The 13,738-nt window shown below is 44.6% G+C and overlaps 1 long non-coding RNA gene across 1 annotated transcript; it reads right to left on the reverse strand.

The window, feature by feature from the left end:
• Positions 1-6,047: 6,047 nt before the first annotated feature.
• LOC132654073 (uncharacterized) lies at positions 6,048-6,865 on the reverse strand. Its single transcript, XR_009591773.1, has 3 exons — positions 6,722-6,865; positions 6,357-6,519; positions 6,048-6,195 (listed from the first exon to the last, which is right to left on the reverse strand). It is a non-coding gene; the product is annotated as an uncharacterized LOC132654073 (long non-coding RNA).
• Between the last annotated feature and the right edge of the window lie 6,873 nt (positions 6,866-13,738).

A 13,738-nucleotide genomic window follows, 5' to 3' on the forward strand; every position in this document is an offset into this window, starting at 1 on the left:
CTGAGATCTTAAAAATAGATGCTTATTTTTGAGTGTTTTGCAGGTGTGTATGTAAGTGCACTGCGTGCTTGATCCTTTTGAACTGGAGATACAGACTTTTTGAGAGCCTCAGTGGGTGCTAGGAACCAAACTGGGGTCTCCCCAAAAGAGCAACCAATGCTCTTAACTGCTGAGATTCATATCCAACCCTTGATATAAAAAATCTTTTATTGCTAAATATTCAATGTGCATTGTCTTTTGTGCTTCACAGAAATCCTAGAATATATTTCCTATTTCTGTGAACAGTGACTTTGTAATTTGATGAAGATTGCATCCAACAATGGACTGCTTTTGATAGTACAGACATTTATACCATATTAACCCTATCTGTTCAGGAGGGTACTTTCTTTATTCTAGCGTTTTCCTTATTCAGTGTTTAAACATTTTTTTCATGGAGTAAGTTTCATGGGTTTGGGTTTACTCTGAGGTTAGTTTCTTATTTAATTTTCTCATTTACTTGAGGTTCCTTTGAATGGGACTGTTTCTTTCTCAACAGCTTTGTTATCACTACACAGAAAATGCACAGACACACACACACACACACACACTTGTGTACCCTGCTATTTTGTGGAGCTTTGTGTCATCAAAAAGGTCCTTTAGGGTCTTATGGACATTGAGGATCATGTTATCTGCAAATAGCTTGACTTCCGCATTTGTATTTCCTTTATCTCCTTTTTATGTCTTATGCCAATGGTGGAGACTTGAAAGACTGTAGTAGGTAAGAGTGGAGAAAGTGATACCCTTTTCTCACTCTTGATTTTTAGTGGAAATGCTTGAGTTTCCTCAATTTTTTCTTTTTCTTTTATTTTATTTTTAATTACACCTTTTTTTTACTTTGTATCCCCCCTCTAGTTACCTCCTTCCTCCCCTCTCAATCCTTCCCTTCCTCCCCCTTCTCCACACATGCCCCTCCCTTTGCCCACTAGTAGGGGAGGGTTTCTTTTTCCTCCTTTTGATCCTAGTCTGTTAGGTCTCATCAGGAGTGGCTGCATTGTCTTCCTCTGTGGCCTGGTAAGGCTGCTCCCCTCTCAGGGGGAGGTGATCAAAGAGCAGGCCAAACAGTTCATGTTAGAAGCAGTCCCTGTTCCTATTACTATGGAAACCACTTGGACACTGAACTTCCATGGGCTACCTCTGTGCAGGGGTTCTAGGTTATCTCCATGCATGGTACTTGGTTGGAGTATGAGTCTCAGGAAAGACCCCTGTGCTCAATATTTTTGGTTCTGTTGCTCTCCTTGTGGACCTCCAGATGCCCCTCAACTGAAGAATGGATGCAGAAATTGTGGTACATCTATACAATGGAATATTACTCAACAATGAAAAACAAGGTAATCATGAAATTTGCAGGTAAATGGTGGGAACTGGAAAGGATCATCCTGAGTGAGTTGTCCCAGAAGCAGAAGGGCACATAATGTATATACTCACTCATATAGACATATAATATAGGATAAACCTACTAAAACCTGTACACCTAAAGAAAGTAATCTAGAGGGAAAATTCTGACTAAAATGCTCAATACCCATCTGGAAAGGCAAAGAGGATGGACATCAGAAGAAGAAAAACACAGGAAACAAGTTAGGAACCTGCCACAGGGGGCCTCTGAAAGGCGCTGCTCTGCAGACTATCAAAGCAGATGCTGAGACTTATGGCCCAACTTTGTGCAGAATGCATGGAATCTTATGAAAGAAGTGGGAAATAGTAAGATCTGGAGTTTCCCCAATTTAAGATAATATTGACTATAAAGATGCCAAATAGAGATATTATTAGTTGGAAGTATGTTCATCTATCTCTGTCTCCAACAAAAAGTTGTTAGAATTTCACAAAGGCCTTTTCTGCACCTATTGATATGATCCCATGGTTTTTCTTTCTTTTTGAGGTCCTCTATCTCTGTCCATTAACTAAAATATCCTGGGAAGCAGGTCTCACACATTGTCATCTCATAGAAACTAGGATATATCTACTAGTCCAGGGCACTTGTTAATGTCCAGAGATCCAGAGTAAGTCAGGATGGATGTTAAGCCTCACCGTGTTACCCACTGATGGAACTGAGAAGATTGTTGTCCTCAGAGAGCCTTTGTTACTGGTTTGTCAAACTGGGAGGGAAGTGCTTACTTCCCAGGGTGTTGGGGAATTGAGCAAGTAGTAGACAGTAGGTGTTTAATACTTCCTAAATGCTTCCTAAGAAAGCCAGAGTAGACTTCTTGTATTCTCACCAGAAGACAGCCTGGAGGAAAGCTCTTTTGCCTGGCCCATGGTGGACACCTCAGACAGATGTCTGTCAGTGAGTGTGGATGTTGTCACTGTAGACAAAGGTGGAAGGAGCCAACACCAGTTACTCCTGCTCTCTGGCTTTTGACTCAGGATAAAACTTACATTTCCAAAAGATAGCTGTTGTCCGTGAGAGCTCTGTGGAAGCCAACATTTGGTTTACATAACTCCTCTTCCCTTGCAGAGCTGAATCAATAAGATTTTGAAAGGGAAACAAAGGATTCTGGTCCATGGTGGCCTCGTGAGTACCATAGCAGACCACACTGCCCACGTGAGGGATTATTCCTCCATGGCCAAGAAAATCTCTCAGTTTCAGTTCCTCCCCCTAACCTCCTCCAGACCCCAACAAAAGATCACCAGGCATTGACTTTCCTCACTGCCCTCTTTTCTTGTTTTTGTGCTTAGGCTGTGGAAAAGAATCTAAACCCAGAAGACCAGCAACCTGTCTCACTAATTCCCTCCTTAGGGCTTGAGGCTTATTGGATAGAAGCACCAGAGCCCACTGAGCACTCCTTGAGCCCTGTCCAGGCTCTGGCCTCCTCAGAAGGCTCCCAGGCAGAAAGTCCTTTCTATAGGTATCAATGTTGAAGTTCAAGATCCCTGGACTTCCCTGTGTCTCCTGTGCCTTGTCTCTAGATACAAAAATGCTGTTCAGAATGACAACAGTAAGAGAAGGAACATGACAGAGCTTGGCATTGTTGACACAACCCAAGAGCCCTGAATTGGCCATGGGAATGATGGTGAATACTGTCAGCTTCATGGGACCCAGAATCCACAGGACCCTCACTCAGCACGTTCTGGGCATGTCTGTGACAAAGTCTCTTGACTAGTGTACTTTGGGTAGGAAGACTCTCCGACTGTGGATAACCCTGGGCTGGGTTTCTAGGCCAGGTGAAAAGAAAGCAGCTGAGCACCGTGGTTCATCTCTTTGTTCCTTGAATCTGGAAATTTTACCAGCACTTTATGTTCTTGCTATAATGTCATCCTCCTCACAATGGGCTGCACCCTCAAACTACCAAAACAAACCATTTCATTCTAAAACAACTAACTAACTAACTAACTAAACAACTAACTAACTAACTAACTAATTAAACCAACTAATACCTCTCCAAAGAGGTACCCTGTTCAGTGTGCGCTTTTTCCTCTGCTCCCGGGATCGCCCTGTAGGTTGTAGGCAGTCTCTCCTCATCTGGCCTTCTCTCTAGAACCAGAATCACTTTCCTGTCATAAGGCCATAGCCTAAGGCCCAGGACACAAGTGAGGCTGTGACAGCTTCCCCCACCTACTCCAGGCTGCAGAGGAATTTATCCTGATTGGGGTGCCTGCCTCCCACAATGCCTTGTGGCTCTCCTGGGTTGGTCACAATCAGGATCCCTGCTGCTGCCATGGGCCAGAAAACCTGAGGGGAACTATAAAGCCATGACATCTTTAGGTTGCCTGAGAGAAGCCAAACCCTAGCCTGAGCTGTCATATTACCTCTCCTGGGAAGAAGGTGGCAGAGTTTTCTTACCTGCTTTCTGTAGTTTGTACACAGTCTCCTCCTGAGTTCTGGCCCTGGACCCTTGGTTTGCTCACTCCTTCATTTCCCATCCTTGTGCATCTAACTCTTGGTTCCTCCTTACTCCTGGGATGTCACGACCTTACAAGGCAGAAGAGGAAGAGAAATTACTGAGATAGATTTCAGATGCGGAGAGAGTAGTGGGGTAAGCAGAACACTGCAGGGAACAGAGGCGCAAGTGAGTGCCCAGCTGACCCTTGGGGTATGAAGTGCTCTCCAGGATAGACTTAGTTAAGTATATTCCTCCTGCCTCCAGGTTCCTGCACTTTATATTTTTTCACCTGTGGGAAATGCTTCCCTGCTCCTTCCTGGAATGCTTTAGAGTCTAGAATGCAGGAGTCCCCTCCTATAGCATGTTGATGCCAGTGCTGTGCAAACCTGATAGTGGATCCACTGGGAAAAAAACCCCCTACAGTCCCTGTCCTGCATTTTGTCTTGTCTTCCTCTTTGCCAACAAGGCTCTCTCTGGCACCAACCGTACATTCCCAGGACCAAGCTAGGAAAGGTCCGATCTTAACTCCTGTGGTACCAGGCACCAATGCAAACTATGAAAGTGACAAGTCAAAGGAGCCAGACATTCTGGAAGAGCACTTAGACACCCCAAACGCTCTCTGAGTTAACCTGGTATCCTGGTGCCTGACAAGTGTGAGTGACGGAGTAGCCCTCCCCCCCCCAACATGAGCCCCAGCACAGTCAAGTACATGAAGTCAGCTCACAGCCTAAGTGGTGTTTAGCCACATAGCACAACTTAGGAAAACCATGGCTTCTCCCTGCAGGATAGGGCAGTGGGTGTAGTTCCAGAGATGGAAACTGGTTTTAATCCCCCAGGTGAGGCACCCAAATCTCCTTCAAGCCCTCCATTGCTGTGGCATTGGTGCTGGGTGGGTCTGGGTGACCTCATCAAATCTTTTTTCTAATTTATTTTTTATTGATTACAGTTTGTTCACATTGTATCCCAGGTGAAACCTCTTCCCTCATCCCATCCCAATCCCACCCTCCCTCCCTCATCTCCTCCCATTCCCCTCCCCAAGGCCACTGATAGGGGAGTTCTTTCTCCCCTTTTCTCTAACCCTAGCACATCAGGACTGGCTGCACAGTCTTCTTCGGTGGCCTGGTAAGGGTGATCCCCTCTCAGGGGGGAGGGGTGTTCAATGAACCAGCCACTGAGTTCATGCCAGAGACAGTCCCTGTTCCCATTACCAGAAAACCCATGGAGACTGAGCTGCCCTGGACTTCATATGTGCAGGGGTTCTAGGTTATCTCCATGCATATTCCTTGGTTTGAGTATCAGTCTCAGAAAAGACTCCTGGGCCCAGATTGTTTGGTTCTGTTGCTCTCCTTGTGGAGCTCCTGACCCTCCCAGTCTTTCTATCTCCTTCTTCTTTCATAGATTCCATGCACTCTGCCAAAAGTTTGGCTATGAGTCTCAGCACCTGTTTTGATATCCTGCAGGGTAGAGTCTTTCAGAGGCCCCCTGTGGTAGTCTCCTGTCCTGTTCCTGGTTTTCTCCCTTTTCTGATTTCTATCCTGTTTCCTTACTGAGTGAGGATTGAGCATCTCACTCATGGTCCTCTTTCTTGCTTAGCTTCTTTAGGTGTACAGATTTTAGTGTGTTTATCCTATGTTATATTTCTAATACCTCATCAAATCTTGCTCATATCTCCAGAACAGAAATGGACAGAGGACAGGGACAATAAGAATGACCGAATCCTACTACAACCTGTATCGTCACAGCTGTGGCAGTCACAGGTGTCCTCCTTTGCTTTCTATTGTGATAAAACCATGACCAGAAACATCGTGGGGAGAAAACGGTTTATTTCAGCATATACTTCCCACATTACAGGCCATCACCAAGGAAATTTTTTATAGTTATTTTATATAACTTTGTTTTTAGTTTCTCTCTTAACTCAGCTATCACAATACAATCGAGACTCATGTTTGTTTAATAACAAGCTTCACAACAAAATACTGAGCAGTTATTACTCTATTCTTCACCCTCTAAGCTAATCTGGTTTCCTCCCAGCACGTATCCCAGAGATACCTGCACTTTGTAGCTTTCCTGCCTAGCTGCTTCTCCTGGTGTCTCTTAGACTTCTCCCTTGGCTGAATCCCTATTTCCTCCTCTAATTCCTCCTCTCCTGGTTTGCAGGCAGTTGAGCCCTATTCTCTCCCCTCCTCATCAGTTGGCTGTCAGCAGACTCATTGGCATACCTGGGACTATTGAGGAGCAGAGTTTATATAACCTCAAGACAGGTGATTCTCAGAACAAGGATTTCATCCAGATGTGAGGGGAAAGAAGGCAGCATTTGAATAATACAGTAACCTTGTACCTACAGAAAATCAGGGAAGAAACCCAGGGCAGGAACCTTAAGGCAGGAACTGAGGCAGAGGCTATAGAAGAACACTGCCTGCTTACTGCCCTTGCTCCTGCTTGCTTGCTCTCTCATACCACCTGCCCAAGGATCCACCATCCACACTGAGTGGAACCTACCACATCCATCTTGAATTAGGAAAATATCCGGCAGATTTGCCCACAAGACAGTCTGATGGAGGATGGAGATTCTTTCTTCCAAGATGACCCTATCTTGTGTCACCTTGATAAAAATTCAGTAGCAGAACAGTGCATCCCACTTCCATATACCATGTGAGAGGACCTTGCAGCATGCATTGAAGAGACAAAAGAAAATCTCCTTGTTATCTTCAGTAGTCAACTTGATACAGTGACCTGAGTGAATCTCAATAAGAGAAGTTGTCACTTTAAAAACAAAACAAAATCCCAATCATTTGAATTTACCAATAAAGACTCAGGAGCCAGATGCTGGGGTGAAAACCTGCTAGCTCAGAGAAGTAGCTCACCTTAATTCAACAATGTCCCAGAAGGATAAAGTCTTTTGTTCTCAGTTCAAGTCCCAGAGGAAAAAGCTCTTCCTATTCATCTCATGTCTCAGAATGAAAAAGTGTTCTCCTTCTCCATGTTGTCTTACGTACCTTCCTTCTCAATGTCCCTCCTGTCAGTTGAATCCCTGTCAGCTGGTTGGTTGCTTTGACTATTGACCTAGGGTTAACTTGATTTATTCCAGTTTACAGAAAGCTCTTGGATTAAAGCTGTGTTGTAGTGTTTGGCTGCACCACAAGAACTTGTTTAAAATACACAGAAAGCTCTAGGGTCAAAGACTGAGCCAAACCACAATTAGAAACAGGTATTTACAGATCACAGCCTCAGGACTCACAATGAAATAAAATACCCTGCAACAAAAGGTAGCTAAGAAAGCCAAGGGTAGAAAGCTGGTGGGCAGCCTTCCTCTTTGGTTTCTGCTTGGGTTCCTGTTTCAGCTCCTGCCCTGGATTCCCTCACTAATGGCCTATAGCTTGTAAATTGAAGCAAATTCTTATCTCTCCATGTTGGATTTGCTCACTGTATTTCATCACAACAGGAAAGCAAACCAGGACATGGAGCAACTTGAATGATGATGGTGGGTCTTAGCTTGATCCCCCAAAACAATAATGTAGTGAGAAAAGACGTTTGAAATATTGGCCATTTAAAGAAGTATTTCCATAAAAAATCCTTTGTACTGAAAGCCATTGTAAATATAAAGATGCAGCTCCTTTCAGTGCACAGTGTCAAAACTGAAAGCCAGGTGGAACTCTGAATGTGGTGGTGGGAGAACATCATTGTTTAGTTTTGCTTCCTTTTCTCTGGGTTCAGTGTTAGGATATTTTGGAGGGAGGGTCTCACAGTGGTTTTCATAGGGCTCCACGAACTTGATGATTTTATTTGAATGACTTTCCACAAAGCATAGTGAAGATGACAGCAAAAATTTATTACAGAATAGCATGAGGCATTCTCGGTGGCAAAAATGAGCAATGGCTGGAGTCCATCATGGAGGAAATCACTGTCCAGGGATGAGCACTAAAAAGCCCATTGTTTGACTGTATATGTGGAGGTAGGCTTCATACTTTCCCAAAGCCCCTGGAACAGATGGCTCCTTTTGCTTCATGGTGCTGACATGCCCATCTACATTTATCCTTAAGGAAGGGGATCATAGTACGTCTCTGTTCCTTAGTGGATAACTCCCTTCTAGGTAGTTTGTAATCTATCAAGGTGACAGGTCACTAGACGTTCAGAAATGCAAGTCCCTTGGAAGAGTCAGATGCACCTCTCATAGCACCACTATTTTGATTCAAAATCATGTTATGGGAACTTTATAAGAGTCACAGAAAGAAAATAATAATACCCATATAAGAACAGACATTTTGACTCTTGATGAGACCTGATAGACTGGGATGGCAGTGCCGGGAGGACTCTCATTCTGACCAGCAGCACAGCAGGATTGGCACAGTGACCAGCAATCAGAACTCGAGGCCATAAAACACAAGTGATTGTGTTTCCCAGGTGAGAGGATACCCCACGGTGGGGGATTTAATCAGCTTTTAACTTACCTGTCTAAACCTTGGAAGAGATTCCTGTTCTGCCAGACGCTTGGTCGCCAACACAGAGCCATACACCAGTGTGCTCTGGTCATGGTCCCAAACTGAACTGTGCTCACCACAACATCAGAGACTGGAATCTCCAGTTGAGAGATAACCACACGGTGCAGGAAATGATTGGAACCGACCTTAGGTCACCCAGACATCCCCTGGAAAAGACTCGGGTTCCGTGGGCGCCCGAGGAGCCAGCCCAGAGCCAGAGCCGGAGACCCAGGCTCCAGCACAGAGCCCTGCCTGCACACCTGATTCGCTGCATCAGATAGAACTGCGGGTCCCAGGGCACCAGACACTGAGTTTCACTGTCGGGTGCAAACCCTCAGGGAGGGAATCAGCTGTTCTGATCTCAGAGCATTCAGCCAACACCCCCATCCCGAAAAGGTCTAGGGAAAATTTCCCAGGTTAGGCAGATGCCCAGACTCCCAAAGGCCAGAAAGGCAGAGCCAAATGCATCTGTGCCTGCGGGTTCTACTCGCCATCCCAGACAGAAAGGCAGTCCCCAATCTGACCCAGAAGGGGACACACACTGCCAGCCCAGATCAGAGCTTAGAGCCTCTGGTCCAAAGCAGCGCCCTCAGCCACCATCCCAGACCCAGGTGCAGAGCATCCGGACTAGGGCAGCACCTGCAGCCGCCATCCCAGACAGGGACACACAGCTTCTGGCCCAGAGTGAGGTGCCCAGCCTCCAGACCATAGAGGAACCCTCAACTGCCAGCCCAGAGAAGTGTGCACAACATCCAGACCAGAGCAGCACCCCCAGGTGCCAACTCAACCTAGGCACACATTCTCCAGGCCCAGAGCAGAGCACTCAGCCCCTGGCCCAGAAACTTGCTGGGTGCTCCTCTCACCTTCCCGAACAGAACTGTGTGCCCCAGGATAACAGGCTGAGTTTCCCTGTTGGGAGAAAACTCCACAGCTAGGGAATCAGCTGGATCTTCAAGAGGGCTGTACCTGGAAAACAGTGTAACAACAACAACAGCTCACTAAATTCAGAACGAGAAACCCAGCAGTGGGGCAACTGTCTTGAAAACTTCTATGGGTGAAAGGAGAGCCCCCCTAACTAACAAGGACCACAGCTACTACTCAGGTCTTTACACCTGAGATGAGCAGTGGCAATTCCTGAGAAACACTGGCCATACAGTGACCAGAACCAAAAAGCAGAGGAGGCCTCCTTCAGGAAAATCATCTTCTGGCCAAGGGGATTATCCCTACCTCAGGACTCCAGGAAGCACAGAAACTAACAGCCAACACCTAATACAGCCCAATTGGTAGAGGTCAGCCTAAAAGCCCAACCAACAAAAGACAGAGCAATATGGCATCTCCAGAACCCAGCCATCCAGGGGCGAGCAGCCCTGGACAACCCAGCAAAATAGAAAATCAAGAAGATGACCTTACATCTATGCTGATGAAGAGGATAATAGAGGAAACAAATAAAATACATAAAGAATTAGAGGAAGATAAAACCAAACAGATCGTGCACCCCTGGGGGGGGGGGGAGCCAAGATGGCGGCACCGGGAAAACAGCGCATCTGAGGAGCAGGACAGCACTTTCCGTGCAGAGACCAGGAGACTGAACTCGGGGCCCTGAAACTACATCGACCGTGTTTCCCAGGTGAAGGGAGGCTCCCATGGCGTGGGAATCGGATGGGTCCACTCACAGCTACCCAGCCAGAACCCAGAAGAAATCCCGGGTAACGCAGGCTTTGGGTCTCCGGGCTGGAGCCACAAGCAGGCATGTCCTGATCACTTTCCCAGGCTGATCCGTGGACACAAGGGTACCTGAGACTGGGAGTCCCAGTCGCGGGGGGACCCCACGGGGAAGCAGGGTTGCAGGTCTGATCGCAGGTCACCCAGTCTCTCCCCGGAAGGTCTCTGCCGCCATCACAGCCGAGCTCCTGCCACGCGCAGAGAGCTTTGTGCTCAGCTCAGCGGTACAGACAAGGTGTGCACCTCAGTATGACAGGGACTGGGAACCTCTGTCCGGAGAGGACCCCACAGAGAAGGAAGAAACCTTGCTGCTGGGGTCACCTAGGGAAAGTCTAGCAGACTGCAGATTGCAAACAGACAGAACTGAGTACCCCAAGACACCAGAGCAGTACTCACCCGCCACAGATTACCGCAACTGATCACTAAATTTACAGCAAGAAACACAGAAGAAGGGCAGCTGCCCCCAGGACTTCTCCCGGTGAGAGGAGAGCCCTCTTGACTAATCAGGACCACAGTTACCACCCAGGTCTCTAGGCCGGAGGTGAGCTGTAGGAACTCCTGAAAAACACCAGACATCCAGGGACTATACCCAAAAAGCTGGGAAGGCTTCCTTGAGGAAAAACTATCTTCCTGCCAAAGGGATTCTCTCCACTACGAGAGTCCAGGAACAACCAGAAACTAAATCCAAACAACTAAGATAGCCCAATGGGTAGAGGACAGCGTAAAAGTTCAACCAACAAAAGCCAGAGCATTATGGCATCTCCAGAACCCAGTTATCCAGGGGCAAATAGCCCTAGACACCCCAGCATAAATGAAATTCAAGGAGACGACCTAACATCTATGATCAAGAAGATGATAACAGAGGAAACAAATAAAATACGAAAAGAAATAGAAGAAGCTGAAGCCAAAAAGTATGTGGCCATTAGAGAGGAAATGCTTAAATCACTGAATGAAATAAAAGAAACAGTGGATTGTTCAAACAAACAGCTGAAGGAATTGACAGAAAAACATGAAAATACAGTCAGACAGGGGAAGGAAACCAACAAAATAGCTCAAGACCTGAAGATAGAATTGGAAAAATTAAAAAAAAAAACACACAAATGGAAGAAATTGTGGAGAGAAAGAACTTAGGGAAGAAAGCAGGAACTACAGAGGTTAGCATAACCAATAGGCTACAAGAAATGGAAGAAAGAATCTCAGGTGTGGAAGATACAATGGAAGAAATAGATGTATCTGTCAAAGAAAATGATAAATCTAAAAAATTCCTGACACAGACCGTCCAAGAAATTCAAGACAACATAAAAAGACAAAACCTAAGAATAATAGGAATAGAGGAAAAAGAAGATTCCCTGCACCAAGGCCCAGAAAATATTTTCAACAAAATCATTGAAGAAAATTTCCCCAACTTAAAGGAGAGACCAATAAGAATACAAGAGGCCTATAGAACACCCAATAAATCAGACCAGAAAAGAAAATCCTCCCGCCACATAATAATCAAAACAGTAAGTATGCAGAACAAAGAAAACACACTAAAAGCTGCAAGAGAAAAAGGCCAAGTAACATATAATGGCAAACCCATTAGAATCACACCTGACTTTTCAACACAGACTATGAAAGCCAGAAGGGCCTGGACAGATATCATGCAGACCCTAAGAGAACACAGATGTCAGCCCAGGCTACTATACCCTGCAAAACTCTCAGTCCTCATAGACAGAGAAAACAAGATATTCAATGACAAAAACAAATTTCAACAATACCTACACACGAATCCAGCATTACAGAAGACACTGGAAGGGAAAATACAACCCAAGAAAGCTAGCTACATTCAAGAAAACACAGGAAATAAATAACCCCAATACAGTAAAACAAAAAGCAACCAAGCACACAACCTTATGACCACAGCCAACATCAAATTCAAAGGATCTAACAGCCACTGGTCATTACACTCTCTCAATATCAATGGACTCAATTCTCCAATAAAAAGACACAGACTAACAGAATGGATGCAAAAACAAAACCCAGCAATCTTTTGTATACAAGAAACACACCTAAGTCACAAAGATAGATATTACCTGAGGGTAAAGGGATGGAAGATGGCTTTTCAAGCAAATGGACGCAAGAAGCAAGCAGGAGTAGCCATTCTAATATCTGATAAAATAGTCTTGCAACCAAAATTAATCAAAAGAGATGGGGAAGGACACTTGATACTCATCAAGGGAAAATTTCACAAAGAAGACATCACAATCCTGAACATCTATGCCCCAAATACAAGGGCACCCACATTTGTGAAAGAAACATTGATAAAACTTAAACCACATATAGATCCCCACACACTAATAATGGGAGACTTCAACACCCCACTCTCAAAAAAGGACAGGTCAACAAAACAGAAATTAAACAAAGAAACAATGTCTCTAACAGAGGTCATGAATCAAATGGACCTAACAAACACTTACAGAACCTTAAACCCAAACACAAAATAGTTACCTTTTTCTCAGCACCTCATGAAACCTTCTCCAAAATAGACCATACAGTTGGTCACAAAGCAAGCTTCAACAGATACAAGAAGATTGAAATAATCCCTTCTATCCTGTCTGATCACCATGGAATAAAGCTGGACCTCAACAACAACAGAAATAACAAAAAGCCTACATACACATGGAAACTGAACAACTTGCTACTAAATGACAGCTGGGTCAGGGAAGAAATAAAGAAAGAAATTAAAGTCTTCCTAGAACTCAATGAAAATGAAGACACAACATACCCAAACTTGTGGGACACAATGAAAGCAGTGCTAAGAGGAAAGTTCATAGCACTAAGTGCCTTCAAGAAGAAATTTGAGACAGTGCATTCAAACAACTTAATGGCTCACTTAAAAACCCTAGAAAAAGAAGAAGCAGACACACCAAGAAGGAGCAGATGGCTGGAAATAATCAAACTCAGGGCTGAAATCAATCAATTGGAAACAAATAAAACAATTCAACGAATCAATGAAACCAAGAGCTGGTTCTTTGAGAAAATCAACAAGATAGACAAATCCTTAGCCAAGCTAACTAAAAGGCAGCAAGACACCATCCAAATCAACAAAATCAGAAAAGAAAAGGGGGACATAACTACAGACACTGAGGAAATCCAAGCAATAATTAGGACTTACTTCAAAAGTCTATACGGAACAAAATTTGAAAATTTAAATGAAATGGACAATTTTCTTGATCAATTCCACTTACCAAAGCTAAATCAGGACTAAGTAAATCAAATAATAATCCTATATCCCCCAAGGAAATAGAAGCAGTCATCGAAAGTCTCCCATCCAAAAAAGCCCAGGACCTGATGGTTTCAGTGCAGAATTCTACCAGACATTCAAAGAAGAGCTAACACCAATTCTCTTCAAACTGTTCCACAAAATAGAAACAGAAGGAACAATACCAAACTAATTCTATGAAGCCACAGTCACCTTGGTACCTAAACCTCACAAAGACTCAACAAAGAAAGAGAATTTCAGGCCAATCTCCCTATTGAACATTGATGCAAAAATACTCAACAAAATACTCGCAAACCAAATACAAGAACACATCAAAGATATCATCCACCATGACCAAGTAGGCTTCATCCTAGGTATGCAGGGGTGGTTCAATATACGAAAATCCATCAATGTGATCCACCATATTAACAAATTGAAAG

This window comes from Meriones unguiculatus, chromosome 5, assembly GCF_030254825.1.
Source record: "Meriones unguiculatus strain TT.TT164.6M chromosome 5, Bangor_MerUng_6.1, whole genome shotgun sequence".
Classification (NCBI taxonomy): domain Eukaryota; kingdom Metazoa; phylum Chordata; class Mammalia; order Rodentia; family Muridae; genus Meriones; species Meriones unguiculatus.